At 41.6% G+C, this 15,704-nt stretch overlaps 1 protein-coding gene across 2 annotated transcripts in view; it reads right to left on the reverse strand.

The window, feature by feature from the left end:
• The window catches only part of CNTN3 (contactin 3), a 331,836-nt gene extending 319,814 nt beyond the window's left edge, over nucleotides 1-12,022 (reverse strand). For both annotated transcript variants that reach the window (XM_032411781.1, XM_032411779.1), the window contains exon 1: nucleotides 11,977-12,022. The gene's annotated coding sequence lies outside the window, so the exon portion shown is untranslated. The remainder of the gene's footprint in view (nucleotides 1-11,976) is intronic.
• Nucleotides 12,023-15,704: the final 3,682 nt, after the last annotated feature.

Raw genomic sequence — 15,704 nt, forward strand, 5'->3', positions numbered from 1 at the left:
TTACCTAGACCCATCCTCTCCCCAGTCTCCTATTACTTTAGATTCACAACAGGGCATGGCGTCAGATCTGCCTCTATGCCCTAATAGTATCCTACACTCTGCCCAAATCAGAGTCTCCCATACCACAACTTACAGATCACCAAGTATCCCCTTAAACACACTCTCATCTACAAGCATGGAAATGACTCACTGGTTCAAAAACCTGCCAGTCCAACTTTTACTAAGCAAACAGACTGAGCTCTGACTTCCGGCCCTTCATACCTTGAGGATTCAGCTCATCCTAGATGCATATGAATGAAGCCTTCCCTAATCATTCTTCTTGACAGTTCTACCAGTTTCCTTTCATTCTTCCCAGCTCTCCTGTCTTTTGGCATATACTATATCTCCATTATTCTAAATATATATATAAAATATATATAAACAACAGGCAGGAAAACTATTCATTTTTTTTTAAGGGCCTGACCTTATGTTGCTTCTTTATTATGACAAATCTATACAGGACCAATATTCCAACTTTACAGATGAAGAAAGTGAGGCTTAGGAGAATCAACTATGTGCCCAACATCACCAACTATTAAGTGGCAGAAGTATGTCTAGATTAAGGAGCGAAAGAATACACTTTACCACTAGGCAAAACTTCCTATATTTTTCACTAGATTTCCAAATACATAGGAGTTCTTCCAATTGGACTGTACATTCTCTGAGAGCTTTCATTATATTTTCCAACTCTGTGTATTACTGAGCTTCACACAGGACTCCTTCACTTAGGCAGCAATTAGAGAGTTATAATTCATTCATAGGCAATAAAGTGACATTTTACATTTCCTGTTTTTAATTTGAAGTGCAACTAAAATCTAGAGGGCATTTACAATGCTTAATGGATATGAGGTTTGGTGGTATGGCAGATTGCATTATTGGCCCAAATTCTTCACCTTTCCTGTATCTGTGCCCTTGGCCATGTGACTTCGCAATTCCTGCCATTAAGGGCTAGAGGATAGCTCCCCACCCTTGACTTTGAGTTTGGCCATGTTCTCATTATAGCGAACAGAATACAGCATTAAGTGACAATATTCCAATTGTGGCCAAGATCTTGTATGGTTCCATTTGTCCTTCTGTACCTATGTAACTGGCATGAGAATAATTTCTACCAGGGAATTTCTCCTTCAACCTATACCTCAGAATTAGATGTATAAATATCTGAGCCAGTCAGACCTGAAGCTTACGCAAAGAAACCCAGCCAGGCCTAGCCAAGATCTGCCAACTCCCAGCTGACCCATAAAAATATAAGCAAGCCCAGAGCATAACAACATATGATAGGACCTAGCAGAAGCTCTAATGTGTCAGTAATAGTTTGGGTCAACTTTTTGTACTTCCACCGTAAGATGTAGAGACTATAATAAAATCTTAGACTTTCAGCCTTATTTCATAATTAGATAAGATTTAGGGGTATAGTTCCTGTGGACAGGTGGAGTATAACAGGTGTACATGTGACTAAAAGTGTACTTTATGTGTAGAAGACTAAGAGAGGTAGATTATGGTAGATTATATTACTATTTGTAAACACCCACTTATCCTCTCCTCCTTTATTGGCCCTGCCCTGACTTCTGGCCAATGAAATGTGAGAACAACCTGATATATGACCAGTCCCAGCCAACGCTGTAAATATAACTTTATAGTTCAAGTAAGCCTCTTGGGTTTCTGCCCTTGGCTGTGAAAATGTGTCCCAAATCAGGGCCTTTCTTAACCTGGGCTCCCTAGAAACAAAGGTTTACTAAAGAATGCTCTTGCAAGAAAATGCTATGGGGAAGTATAAAAAGGCATGAACATGGGGCGCCTGGGTGGCTCAGTCAGCTGAGCATCCGACTCTTGATTTTGGCTCAGGTCAAGGTCTCAGGGTTTTGAGATTGAGCCCTGCATCAAGCTCTGTGCTGAGCATGGAGCCTGCTTCAGATTCTCTCTCTCCCTCTGCCTCCCCACCTTCTCTCTTTCTCTCTCTCTCAAAAAAAAAAAAAAAGAAAAAAAAGAAAAAAGCATGAACCAGCAAAGGAGAAGCCTGAAACTTAAAGTATTGCAACTGAGACCTCGGTTGGTCTTAGGGGCTTTCTGCAGCTGGGATGGCCTTCAGAGTTCTCCTAAATTAAGGCAAAGGGACCAGGTTTTTGTGCCCAGGCATCAGCCAGTCATTGGCACAAACACCAGCCAAGAGGAGGCATAATCTTGCCTGGGACAGCTCCCTCTGCAAAGGGAAGCTCCCCAGTGAGGGGGGAAGCTCCCCAGTGAGGGATGAACCTGTGAGCCATCAGCAGCTGATATACCAAGAGACATGGGTAGGTACATAAAGCCCTAAATTGGCAGACCTGGATGGAGCTCCACAATACATACTACATTAGCTGTACCTTCACCCTGGAGCCCAGAATGAAAAGCCACATGGCTGGAGCAGGCACACTGTCAATCAAGAGCATGGAAGAGAACCATGCTGGCCCACCTCTGACCCATAGCTTTCGGGTAACGCGGGTGAGTAATATTTGTCTTTAGAAGCCAATGAAATCTGAAAATTTCATTGGCTTCTTACCAAAGTAAAACTGACTGACACATTTATAAAACAACAAAAAGAGGTAAGACCTCACATTTTTAAAATATTTTCTTACATTTTTAAATGTGTTTTTTTTTTTAAAGATTTATTTATTTATTTTAGAGAGAGAGAGCACGAGTGGGAAGGGCAGAGGAAGAGTGAGAGAAATCTCCAGCCGACTCTGCACTGAGGGCAGAGCCTGATGTGGGGCTTGCAATCCCACTACCCTGAGATCACAACCTGACCCGAAACAAAGAGTTGGACACTTAACCAAATGTGCCACTCAGCTGCCCCAAATTATAAAACATATAAATTATAATTAAAAAACATATACGTGTGCTGCTGCTGCATAAACTACCCTAAAACTTAATAATTTAAACACAGTTTATTTGCTGATGATTCTGAATTTTACCAGAGTTCAGCTTGACAGTTTATTTGCTAGTTTTGCCTGATGTCACTCATGTAAGTCAATCATCCAATGGCTTAACTGGGACTGCTGGCCTTCCATGACTGACTACCAGTTCTGGCTATTGGCTCATACTGGTTGTAGGCTCTGTCTTTAGGTGGCCTCTCAATCTCTAAAAAGCAGGCCTGAACTTCTTTACGTGGAGGTTTCAAGGCAGGAAGAGAACAAGAACATAAGCTCCCATCGCCTTAAGGCTTAGGCTCAAAATTCACAGTAACACCACTTTGGCTACTTTTTATTGCTCAAATTCAAAAGGCCAGCCCAGATTCAAGGGGAAGGAAAAGAGATTCCTAAAGAGGAGAGCAAGTCCCTATCATGCAAAGTGCCAAGAAAGATATTGTTGCAGCCACCTTTGCAAAGTCTCCCACAGGGCTGAGGTGTGCTTTATCTTTTTCTAAAGGTATTTTTCTCTGAAGATCAAACAAATATATGTGATCTTTTCAATTAGAGACAATTGAAAACATTTACCCACTAGGGGTCAGTACAGAAAAGTCAATTCAAAACTATAAAGTGAAAACAAGGAAGAAAACAAAGGAAAGGAAAAAGAAGGGGCAAGAGAAGATGAGAAGGAAAGAGGAGCAAGGATTGGACTAACTCTAAAACACGTGGCATATTCATCCAATATACAATCCAAAATTCCTCCCTTTCATTTGATTTTATTCTCTTCTGCTTGAATGCTTACAAAACATTTGTACTTCTTACCTTCTGAATTTTATGAGTTGGATTTAATTCTATTCCTTACTCCAGCCTATGTCTTGGGTGGTGTATGTGTCTGTGTGTGTGTGGCCAAAGTGGGTCGGAAGAAGAAGAACAGGACATAATCAGATTATTAATAATCAAATGGAAGGAAAAAAATGAAGATTCAGGAGAAATACCCTGTAAGTAATTTCTAGAAAAATGACAAAAGATATTTCCAACCAAGCCATAATGCAAAACCATTTACAGCAGCAGCCAATTATGGCACTATTAGATTAAAAAGAAAAATGTCTATGTTCTAGAATTTCCCATTATATGGAAATATGCCCTTCACTTACAAGCATCTTCATAGAATATGTGGTTTCTGTCAAATAAAACAAAACCCATATATTGAGACCCTTCTGTTCTTTTTAAAAACTAATACTGCCACTAAGTGCCACAGAATCAATTCCACCGGGGTAATTCTTGTTTAATATTGGTGAAATAATCCAATAAATTAGTACTAAATATAAACATGTATATCTTTCCATTGCACATGAGAAAAATGTTATTTAATGGCATGAGAAAGTGAGAAAGAGAGAAAATCTTTGACCTACAAGCTTCAAATTTCAAAATTATACAGCTGATGATGCACACAGTTCTTGGTTGGTTTTTCTTAGCAAAATAAAAGAACTCTTAGCAAAGCTTCACTAAGAATAATCGACAAACTGCCTAACATATATAAATGTAAACATTTTTGTAGGCAAAGGGAATGGGAAGGGGTAAGAGTGCTGCTGTCTGCTGTCGCACACACCCGAATTTGGTACAAATGGGCCTTATCTGTATTCCAGAGCCTTCAGAATATTCACTGGAATTGGTAACGACTAGTAATCAGCAACTTTTCCACTGTTTTATATTCACAGAAGCGGCCAGCCCAAGTGAGTAGCAGCCATCAGATTAGATCACTAGCTATATTGTTCGGGTTGATTTTAATTGCCTGGAAAGGGTCATTACCATCTTCCACAATATGTTATTTTAAAGAGTGACTATTCCTATGTGAGAACAAAAATGGACCATGAGTCTGTTAGTGTTAGAAAGTGCAAGGAACTATTCAGTAAGATCTTGGCCCTGGTGGCATAAAAATCCTGTCCAAGGCTGATTACACTGACAAACAAACACACTTACCTGCAGAACTTTTTAAAACTAATATGGAAAGTCAACACAGATTCCCAAACCGATGACCACAGAGAACCACCCAAATGTCACATCCTGCTTTATAAAATGTCAAGACTTCTGTTTCCATAGCAACTTTTACATATAGGCAACTCCAAGGTGAATGAGTTCATGATATTTAAGAGCAACAAGATAAACATTTGCATGGGAAAAGGTCTATGGAAGGAGAGTATTTGAAATCTGGAGGACACTTACAAAATTATTACATCAGTGTATGTTTAATATGGAAACTGCAGCCATCAGGATATTTGTTCTTGAAATTAAAATCCTAGATACATGATTCTATACATGGGATAAAACTGCGTAGAGCTATACACACACTCATGTACTCAGGTTTAAAAAATATAGTGATAATTATAAATAAGGTCTGTTGTCTTGTTAACAGTAATGCACCAATGTCAATTTCCTGGTTCTGATATTACACTACAGCTAATATGCAGTATCACCACGGGAGGAAGCTGAGTGAAGGATGCACAGACCTCTTTGTGCTATGTTTGCAACTTCCTATGAGTGTAATCACTTTAAAATAAAAAATTTAGGGGCAACTGGGTGGCTCAGTAGGTTAAGATCTGCTTTCAGCTCGGCTCATGATCTTGGGGTCCTGGGATGGAGCCCTGAGTTGGACTCCCTGCTCAGCCGAGAGTCTGCTTCTCCCTCTCTCTCTTCCCCTCCTCCCTACTCATGCATGTGCTCTCTCTCTCTCTCTCTCTCTCAAATAAATAATCTTTAAAAAATGGGGCACCTGGGTGGCTCAGTCAGTTAAGTGTCTGCCTTCAGTTCAGGTCATGATTCCAGGGTCCTGGGATGGAGCCCCACATCAAGCCCCCCACTGAGCCAGGAGTTGGGCTCCCTGCTAATGTTATTCCCTCTCCTTTTGCCCCTCCCCCCCACTCATGCTCCCTCTCCAGTTCTGCTCTCTATCTATCAAATAAATAAAATCTTTAAAAAAAAAAAATCTTTAAAAAAATAAATAAAATAAAAAGATTAAAAATGTAAGTTACCAGTTCTCATCCCCACAAATAACTCAGAAAGTCCTGTAAGGACCAAGGAATTTGTTATTTCAACAGAACAGTTAATGTTTCTAAAAGATCATAAATTGGGAAGCAGTGAAAAGGAAATGGGCTATTTTCTGAGGTATAATGGGGGCTTTCTATCGAAGGATAATTGGTGAGACTGTTTAATGCCCACAAGGCATCCCCCATCCTGTTTATAACTATATAGCTATTTATTGTTTAGGAAGATGATCTTTTGATTTGTTGTGAAGCATTTAGTTGTTTCTTTCATATTCAGTGTTTTACTCTAATAAATAATGGATTTTGCAAATTCCAAATTATCCCTACACTAAAATAAGCCACTTACATCAAGGACCAGCCATAAGTACTGACTACCTAAGCTTATGCCCCCTCTAGGGCATATGTTTGTCACAGAATTTTCTAAATTCCGACCATATCAAGATATCCATCTATTGTCAATTAATGAGTTGGCACCCAGAAACTGTGCAAAATACAATAAAATCTTCAAATTTTACACTCAAAAATTTTAAATCCAATAAAAAGAAGCCCTAATATAACTATAGTAGAACTGCATGTGAATGAAACAGATCAGATCATCCTCCTTTCATTCCACAAATACTCACCAAACTCCTAATATGCTGTGCCATTCCACCCACAGACTATTAGGAAAGACAGATACTAAACAACCGTACAATATCAATTAAATTCTAATCCATTCTCCCTCTAAAGAAAAATTTTTAAGACACAGTTGGGAGCAGAAAGTATGGCGCTCAAACCTAGTCTGGAGGACACTAAAGGCTTCCCAGAGGACTAGATCAGTGGGTATCACCCAGACAAATGGTAGGATTAGAATTAAAGAGCTTTCCTGGCACAAATAACAGTGAATTGAGGGTGGATATGAGTTGAGATGTGAATGAGGGGCTTGGAGTGGAAGCCATGGGTGCAGGAACCTTGAAGCCAAAGCTTGAGTTTTCCAGAAAGTTTTAAAAAGCTCCTATAAATTGTAACTTCAAGTATGGGTAAGAAATAAAGGAAAGAAGTCTCATGCAGACAGGCTGCACCGGTGGCATTTTTTCTCTAGGCAACGGGTGTCCAACGATACAAGGTTTCTGGCTCCTGGATGAATACCGCAGAGTGTGTCAGAAAGACTGGAGTACGAAAGGCAGTGGGGCGGAAGATGGTTTCTTAATCTGCTGCGTTTAGGTAAGACGTATAAAGGGTGTAAAATGCTTGAAACCTGGGCTGGTGCATAATCACACAAATGAATGTTCTTGTATTTTTAATCAGTTGACTGGATGCAGGGACAAAAGAAGAGGATGGTGCCAAAGACTACTGGTGCCACATGCCTTGAGGACCACGATGAGAATAAATGAAAGAAGAGATCACCTTAAGCTTAAACCAGCTTGGGAGGAAAAATGATGAATCCCATTTTGACACAATGGGTTTAAAGTAGCAGATACCCAAGAGATCAAAGAGATGATGTGCGAGGTGACAGAAAGAACACTCTGTGAAAAGTCAGCTGCAGACCTCTGCTGAATATGAGCATTACTGACAGGATCTTTGGTCACAGGGGTGCTCCAGCCACATGTTGTGAACTCAGCACCCTCCAAAAGCAAAGCTCTTGTGCGTTTATCAAACTCCACTGTGAGCCAGATACTATGATAGGAGCTGCTTTGCAATAGCGAGTAAAACAGATGTGGTAACTGCTTATAAGATGCTTATGGAATAGTAAACAAAGAATCAGATAAGGAAATAGTTCCAAATTATGATAAGTGCTTTGGGGGATATAAAAAGAAACTGGCAGAGGGACCCTAATTAAAAGGAGGGAAATTAGAGAGCCCTCTTTTAGTAAACGATATTTAAATTGTGACCGAAGGGATGAGCAGTAGTCAAAAATCTACATCTGTGTGTGTGTGTGTGTGTGTGTGTTTGGGGGTAAAGACCAGAATGTGGACTACTAGGCAAGGGGATAAAATAGACCCTAAGATCAGAAAGAGGTCAACAAAACTGCAGACAATGAAGCCTATGAAGTTTGTGTTCCCAAAAGCATGGCATGAGATGATGTTGGAGGGACAGGTAGTGTTTAAATCCTACATGGCTTCGTAGATATTTAAGAGTTCCGAATGCAACAGAAAATCATTTAAGTGCTTTGAGGAGAGGAGTATTAATTTAACTTACGTTTAAGAAAAAGAACTGCCCTGACTGCAGTGCAGAGAATGACTTGGGGGAGGAAGCAAGAAAGGAGGCAGAGAAACCAGTGTAGTTAGTTATCCCCCAGGAGAAGATAGTGACTTGGAATAGGACAATGTGAGTGGAAATGGAGAGAAGTGGACAAATTTGAGAAATATTAGAATCAAAACACACAACAGATCTGAGTGGTACTAGTTCCCTAGAATAAGAGTACTTGAAGTACTGAAATGGTCCCAAGAATTCTTTGTCCCAAAGACAGTATAGGGACAGGCCCATGTATCAGCAATATAATCAAAGTGGTTTTTGAATTACAGATTTCATCCCTTAATATTTGAAAGGCAATCAAAGTCCAGCAACTAGGAAAAACAAATGGGACAAATTTGTTCTCCTGTTTCAGAACACAGAAAATTTACAATCTGAGTTATAAAGGCACCTAAAAGCGCTATGGAATTGCTGTTAACATATACAATCTATTACTTAGAATGCCAATATGTCTGCAATAAGCAATATGCATACTTTCTGAATTATTTTATCCTACTTAATAAAATAGTCATTTTTTCTCACTTTTTGCAAGGCAGCTTCTTGCACAGTAAAGATTCTACAAATATTTACATTCCAAGTAGCAGAGCTGTTTGAGATGCTATAAAGTGCTGCCAACACTTCTATTACAAACCCTTATTTCTTGTTTATAACATGTACATAAAAAGGGGAGAAATAAAAATGTACTATGGATTGAAACTTGGCATACAAAGTTTCAACTACAGAGTGGATTTCTCCTGCAGCAAATTTTCAAAAGAAATGTCCCACTAGTATTAAAGAGGGCATGTACTGAATGAAGCACTGGGTGTTATACACAAACCTCATGGAACACTACATCAAAAACTAATGATGTAATGTATGGTGATTAACATAACAGTAAAATAAAATTAAAAAAAAATGCCCCACGACATCTACTGGATAAATGGTGGGGGAGGTGGTGCAAACCAAAAAACCGCTTTGTATAGTTGATTTGTTCCTGAAATTTTTACACAAATTAGATCTGAGACTGATATCTGTTATCCCTTAATTTCAAAGAAATGTTCTATCTCCAACTACTCTGTGGCCAGCCCAACACTCAATTATTGCCAAGCATCTTTGCAAAAAGAATAGTATCTAAGGCAGTAGTATCAAGCATAAGAAAGGACATAGCCTACCAGCATTAAATGACTAATAAATACATTTTAAAACCATCGGGACACCTCCGAAATGCTCACCTTCAAAGAGACAAACTCCCCTAAGATAAAAAGCTTAAAAGTGAACCAGTGGTGGTGAATGAATCAGAGATGGCAAGCAAACATGCACAGCATCAATTAATCCTCCTGCCATCGGAATATCTCCCATAGAGTTAACATTATTTTTTCTGCTAACGCCTTACTAACTGATGATTGGAAAACACAGAACACTGAACCAGCACCATGCACAACATAGTGATATATAGATCTGGCAGTTTTAAAGGGGCAATTATAGCTATATATCATTTCAGCACAAAACATATCAAGAGTTAATGAGAACTTCAAGTTGCACACTTAAATTACGCAGTAAAAACAAAACTAGAAGATGTGTGCTGAAATTGTGAGGAGTTAGGAACTTATAAAAGAGAAAGACATATTTTGCTAGCAGAGCGAAGAGGCTATTAGTTTGTAATAACTAGGCATATATGAAATGTGACAGTGACAAAACTGAACGTAAATCAACAATGGAAAGGCTACAGCTTGCTGTCTATAGCTAATCTTTGCTCCAGTTGAAACTGCTCAGCACTTTGGTCCTATTAAATGTTTGGCTGCCATTTTAGGGAACAACTGGGCTATCTGGTTGGGTTGTGAAGGATGCTTAAAAGTTAGAGTTTTGGAGAAAGGACTTAATGCCTTCATGTCTTCAGGCTAACATTACTGATGTCCAGACAGTGCCCAGAACATGGGGCTGAATGCTATTGTCTGAGGCAGCCACTGCCTGAATCTATTACCCTGCAAATCAATTAGCCACTCCAGGTGTGTTATCCCACCTTCAGACAGGAGGGCCACACATATGCATCAGCCTCACCATTTACCCTAAATAAAAATGTGTAGCAATTTGCTCTATTTCCTTGGTGGATACTGTCCCTTTGGAGGGTCCTCAAACTATATGTTGACTCTCAACTGACTTCAAGCAAGCATTCAAAGACCATTAATGCCTGAACCCACTATTTTTATAATTTGCAAGCAAACATATTTCCATTAGCAAGGCTGAACCCTATCAGATGTCTTCTATGAACCACATTTACAAGAACCTGTCCCATTGCAGCCAGTGACTGGCATATATTAGGCATTTTTATAAATGTTGCTCAAATGGGTACGAGTAGTAACCTACAGACAACCTCCTCCCTCGTATCACACCCCACAAAGGGTTAAAACCACAACCTGAGATGCCAGGTCATTGCAGCCAAAGTCATGTTACTGTTAGTAAACACAACCAGCAAAGGAAAAGTAACACATTTGACTTTGGTATTGAGACATAATAGCTCTTTCAAAGGCAAATTACTCCTTTTCAATCACTGAAGGGCTCTGACTCATTGTTCTGATTAATTCCTGTTTTTAATCTATTTACAGATCCGGATTCTTTTTCAGCTAGTGTGATACTCATCTCTGTGGGGGTAAACAGAAACCACAGCTTGTAGAGGCCTCCTACCTTAAAAAAACAAATATTCTCGCTTAATCATTTTTAAATTATTTCTGGATTTACCTACTCACCATATGAGCTGGGGTTTCTGACCTCCCTCCTAAACATCACTCATCTCCCCTCTCTCCGTGTTGCTTTCTCTATCTAGCTGTTTCCCCACATCATGGTTTGAGGTGAACAAATTGGCCACCCCTTTCCCATAGCTGTCTGTCCCCCTCCCTTTGGCTCAAACCAGAGATTGACTCTCTTCACCATAGCGGGTATTGTTTATTATTAAATCATTCCTCTGGGCACATCTCCTTGTTGTAAATCAATAAGCAAATGCAATACAGAGGACACACGGATTGGCGAGTCGTGCGGAGCTTTGCACAAGCACAGCCCATAAGCCGTTCGTTCATTTCAATCAACCAGAAAAAATTTCTAATGGTGCTGTGACTTGGGGTACCCAGTTGGCACTTCCTGGTTTTCCGTTCCTGATATTCTGTTACCTGCTTGGTTAGCTTTGCAGGGCTCCTTAGAAAAGGGAAAAGCAACCAAGACCAGGTCCGAGCTCAAGAAACCCGGACTATAGCCCATTCCAGAGAAAACCTGGCAAATAATCTCAGCAGAAGATCCTGTCCAAGGCTGCAGATTTGAAAGTGGAAAGAGAAGAGAATGCAGCTTGGAAAACTTGATCCCTAATCGAAGAATCCTCCGCCCTGGTTTCCTCGGAGCTAGGGACCAGGGAGGGGTTTCTGGCAAAAAGCTATCACAATCCTCCCGCCCCCTGCACTATGAACCTAGGATTCATCTTCAACACTCCTGCGGTTCACAACTTTCTTCCTTTCTTTTTTCCAACTTCACTAGCCAAATCCGCTGCGCTAAGGGCTAGCCAGAGGGACCCACCTCGCGTTTCCCCACGCTGAAGGTGGGGATGAAGTCTGGAAACCAATCCTCGCCCAAGAAGGAAAAAATATCTCCCCAAAGCAAATCTGCTGCGAGACGCATCTTTTATTCTCGGCCCGTCGGGTGCACATCCCCGCAAACAAACTTTAGGGCTAGGAGCCTTGGAGCCAGTGCGTAAAGTTTGCCCGGGCAGGTGGCTCATCGCGGTGCCCCGGGCCGGCGGGAAAAGCCGGGCATCCCTGACTCACCTGGTCCCTGCAGCTCACAAGGAGCCCGCCCGCCGGCCGCCGTTTCCCGGCGCCTGGGGGGCCGCCGTGCGCGCCCGCGCGAGCCGCAGCCGCAGCGCTCCGGTCCGCGCCGCTCCCCGCCGAGCCCGCGGCGCCCGCCCGCCTGCCCGCCGCCGCCGCCGCCGCCACCACCACCGCTGCTGCCGCACACCAGACTGCTGTGGCTGCTGCCGGCGCCGAGCGAGCGCTGCCTGCACCTCCGCCGCCCAGGCTCCGGCTCCGGCTCGGGCGCGGGCACTGGAGGGAGGGGAGAAGGGGCGGGAGGCAGGGGCGGGGAGCGCAGCGGAGCAGCCAACGGAGTCCCGCGCCTCGCGCCGGCTGCGCCCCCCGCGCCTCCGCGCCGGCCGGGAGCCCGCACCGCCCTGCGCTCTGCCGCGTGCGCCAACGTGTGTCCGGCCTCCGCAGGGCCTTGGGCGGCGGCGCGGGATGGGGCGGCGGTCAGCGTGTCACCGCTTGGTGGCCTTGTGTGCGCAATGCTGGGGCCCGGGGAGCATGGGGTTAAAGGTAGGAATTCCACTTCTAGGAAAGCCTCCTGCAGCTGCGCTCCCACAAGTGCGCAAAGATTGCCAGTTTCATATTAAAGCGGATAATTATTAAACGTTCGCTATGTACCAGGTAGTGGACTGCGCAATTTAAGGGAATTAGTTCATGGCGTCCCCAGAGCAACCCTGAATCTATTATTATTCCCTGACTTAATGATGAGGAAATTAATTTGCCTAAGGCCTCAATGAGTCAGTTATAAGAATAATCACAATTGTATTCTGACAAGGACCCTGTGAGGTACGTCTTATTTTATTTGCCTATGTACATGCAGGCAGTGCTTGGTTGGAGAACCTGGAGGTTGAGTGAAAGCCTGTTGAAGTCCTAAGCCCTTGCTTTGAACAGCTAGGCTGAACTTACTTCCAGTACCTGTGCAAAGGTTGTTCAGTCAGCTTCACACGTAGTTGAAAAACAATTGGAAACAACCTACCTGTCCATCATTAAGAGAGTGTCTAATTAAACTAGTGGAATGCATTGGACTATAATGCAGCACCTATAGAGAGGAAGGTACATTTATTACCAGTGGCATGAAATGACCTTCAGGAAGTATTGTTAGGGGAAAAGTTAGTTCAGGAAAGATATTTACAGTTTTTGTGCTTATATGCACGTCTATATATGCATATTTATGCATTCACAGTTTCTAGAAGGATGTCCTAGGATACTGTTAACAATACTCCTTGTAAGACTGTAATTGGGGCCGAATCTTATAATTCTTTGACATTGTTTTAAGAAGTTACCATAAGTTTACTTTCCTTTTATGGTAAAAACAAAAATCCAGTCATGTTTGTTTAATTAGGTTTAATAAGTTCACAGCCCTGTCTCCTCTTTTCTCCCTGTGATTCCTCCTGTCAGGGACAAAATTCATCATCAAGCGCAGCACCCTGGGAGAAGGAGACCTGAGAGGGGGTTTAAGGGAAATAGCTATTTTGACTGCTCTTTCTCATTCTTGCTCATTTCCCCCAAAAAAGTACCCCTCCCTAGTCCCCTGCAATTCAGAATAGAATTTGAATTGTTGGGAAAAATCTCAGTAAGCAGGTTTAAAAGACAAGACGCAAGCCCAGGTCCTGAAGGTGCCATGGCAGTGCTCCCGCCATTCTGGCTGGTAGGAAGGAACTGTGTCAAAGCCTTGAGCAAAGCAGAGGTCGCCCCAGAACTACTTGAGCAGTGATGCTGTCTCTCCCCATGAGCACACAGCAGGGACCTGGGATGCACTGGGTAATTTTCTCTGATGTTGGTCACTTTTGTCCAGTCTCTCCCTTTAGCAGGAAACCTTTCTTCCCTGTAAGAGTAATAGCTGGATTACCAACAACAACAACAATAAAGGCTAGCTTTATTTATGTTTGAAAAGGGGGGAGGCAAGGATAGATGGAACATGCTACTATCAATAAAATAATGTGCTTTTTCCCATCAGAATTAAATTGCAGTAAATTTGGGCTCCTTAAAGTCTCTCTGCTTAGGAAAAGAAAAAAAAATAGAACAGGTATGGAAAGGTTGTTTATGGCCTTTTCAGTTGTTACTGGTTACTGTAAATAATCTTTTTGCTTGCAATCTGGGAACATGTTGGCAAACCCCCTGAGTGTGACAAAATGTTTTATTGAGTAGAACTGGTGTATTCTGGAAGGAACTGAGAAAATTTTACATGCAAATTATGCTCATGCCTGGCACCTAGCAGGTGGAATTACTGCCATGCCCACATCCATCAAAAGAAGTGCTTCTTCTCTTAATATTTTCAAGTTGATGTCTCATAATGCATTTCCCTTCTAATACATACGTATATACCCCGTCTAGTGGGAAAGGAAAGAGCATTTTCATCAAGGAGGGAGAGCTGGCCCCAGGCAGCAAAATGACAGGGGGAAGACAAGAAAGAAGCTTCCTACATTCGAGAAAAATCTAAACCTGAACCCCTCACCACCCTCTCCAAATACTTAGTCATTTCCAAACTCAGATTATATTGCCTGTGCTGGTGAAAACCGATTAGTACTGGAAAGGGATTTAATGGACTTTCTAATCTATGGTTATGGCAGAAGGTGGGGGAGGGGCATCTTAATTTGTAGGAGTGATGATGAACATTTAGTGTGAACCAGAGTTTCATAGGCAGAACAGGTAAGAGGTGTATAAATATATGTATTTAGAGAGATATGCATCATTTTATTTCCTCCCTCTGCTCAAAATGTAAAACATAATGTGAGTCAACTGAAAACCTGATATTTACCAAAAGTTGATACACAAGAGCAGGTTTAAATAAAATTCCCATCCAATTTCTGGGCCGGAAGCCCAGGAAATTAAAAAAAAAAAAAATTAAAGGCACATGTGGGTCTTCTCAGTGTGAATGCCGGATGGAGTTTTTATTGAATTTGGCCTCAACTGACTGTAGCATTATAAGCAATTTTGCAGTTAAGTTTCAGCAGCCATTTAGATGGCAAATCCTTTTTTTAGGGTATTATAACTAAGAATAATAACTTCCTTTTTATATGGCACCTTTTATATCAAAGCACTTTAAAGTGTGAGATCATCTTCCCATTATTAATATACCTCATCTGTGTTGGAATATAGAAGCTATTTCATGCCACTGACACCACATAACACTTCTTTGTTTGCCTGTTTATTGTGTAGCAAAAGGAAATGAAGGAAAATATCTGCTAAACCCACCGCCTGACATTCTTAGGTAAAAGTATAAATTGGGATGTAACCAAGTTACTAAAACATACCTATTTCTATAAAAAGAAGTGTGGTGTCTTTTGGTTTCCATAGGTGGAAAGAGAGGTCCTGTGGACATTGCCATGTTACTGTTCCAAAGTTCTAGCTCATATCTAGATGTAAAGGTCCTATTGCTGAGTATACAGAACTGTCATCTCTAGTGCTGGGACGGGGGTGCTTCTGTGGGTTCTTTGGGTCAAGCTACAAAGTAATAATACATTGTCAGAATCCAAGCTGGAGTAAAAAATAAGATGGCTACAATAACTGGATAATATAGTCATAAATCTTTTCATGAAACTTTCACCTTAAATATCTGATTGTCTAGTGAATATCCTTATTCAAGCAAGTTCTCCACTTTTCTGGTGAGAGGGTCAAACTGAGGGATTCTGGAAACTTGAACGCATATAAAATGCTTAGCACTGTGCCTGGGACTTAGCTCTGAATACTAATCA

Source organism: Phoca vitulina, unplaced genomic scaffold (assembly GCF_004348235.1).
Source record: "Phoca vitulina isolate PV1807 unplaced genomic scaffold, GSC_HSeal_1.0 scaffold13, whole genome shotgun sequence".
NCBI classification, from domain to species: Eukaryota; Metazoa; Chordata; class Mammalia; order Carnivora; family Phocidae; genus Phoca; species Phoca vitulina.